We start from the raw sequence: 1,679 nt of genomic DNA on the forward strand, positions 1-1,679 counted from the left end.
AGGTAGGCAATCCGACTTAGTTGGATCGCAGTCAATGTGCAACAGCAAATCAGGTAGACAATCCACCGCAGGTGGATTGCTGACCCGATGACGAACGGCTATAAGTGAGAACACATCACACAACGGCTGAGACACGATTGAGCATAAAACACCATTTTTGCGATACGATTGAACCAAATTGTCGGTGTATCAAAGAAAATCGGAATACACAAGAAAACCTACACGATTAAGCATAAAAAACTCTACAACGTTGCCATTTTCCATTTTAAACTATATTATAATATTATACAAAAATATTTATTTAAATAATCATAATAGTTCAAAATATAACATATAAAATATTCTTTCATAGTCCATGAAATAGTCACATTTCATAAATGTGTTTAATAATAATAATAATAATAATAATAGTTATGAAAATAATAAAATCAAAACATAGTATGAATTAAAAACTGCATCGTTTATAAGTCAAGAATACTACAGAGTATGAGTGATCGAACACTGATATTATTTTTATAATAATTTTGGAATTGTATCTTAATTTATTATCTTATATTTTCTCCCAATTTTAAAAGTTTAAAACGTCGGAACTTTATTGCTCCGTAACTAATTTATTAATCGATAACATTGTCGATAAAGCTGGACTCAGCTCACGGCTCGCATCTGATATCGAAATAATACGTGAAAATAATAAATTACAAAATTTCGGCCACGTTAATGTGGAAACATCGCATAAAATATTCTTTACTCATTTATTTTATGCTTAATCGTGCTTTACGGTACTCAACATACGAAATAATTTACGAAAAATGCAAACTATATAATATAATATAATATAATAATGGACATTTTAAGGAATGTGCAATTATAATTCCTAATAAAATTAATAACATATAGAATATAGATAAACAATATATTAACCTAACCTGTAGTGTATATATAAATATAATATGTAATTAATATAAAAAAACGTGAAAAAAGTAGAAAAAAAATTCAAAAAATTTCCAGATTTCGGGCGGCCATGCTGCTATTCCAGTGCACGGAGCAGTCGCCGCCCGGAGGAGCGTAGGTACGAAGGATTCGAATTCGAACATGCCTATCATCCTACGTTTGGGACACCTACGCCTAACCTACTACGCCACGATTTGTGTTGCTTTTCATGGTCAAAACTTCATTACTTAAGCTGTGACGCTGTGTATCAACGGAGAGACGTAAACCGTTATATTCGATATACATCTATGTAATCGTATATAATTTGATGTATCTACACACTGTTTAAACTTTAATTGTAATTTATTCAATGATCTGACCGTTATTTTTATGATTACATTATTATAATGTATGTTTGAATAATACATTTATTTAAATCAAACCGCAAAATTGGGTTTACGTTAAGCAATATACCAACGTTATTAAGAACCAAACAATAATGCAATATTTATTGAATCAAAAACAAAATTGTACACTTGTGCGTTGGAACGAAGACCGACCTACATTTCGTGAACGCGAAATTACAAACCGAATTTGCGTACAAACCGTTTTAAAAGAAATAAACTTAACAAATAGAGCACAGACGGAGATTGAAAAGACGAAACGAATCGAGAAAACAGAGAAAGCAATAATAACGACTGACGCTGTCGAAGAACGGCGTAGAAAGCATTTGAATACCGACCGCCGCC

Source organism: Acyrthosiphon pisum, chromosome A2 (assembly GCF_005508785.2).
Source record: "Acyrthosiphon pisum isolate AL4f chromosome A2, pea_aphid_22Mar2018_4r6ur, whole genome shotgun sequence".
Lineage (NCBI taxonomy): Eukaryota > Metazoa > Arthropoda > Insecta > Hemiptera > Aphididae > Acyrthosiphon > Acyrthosiphon pisum.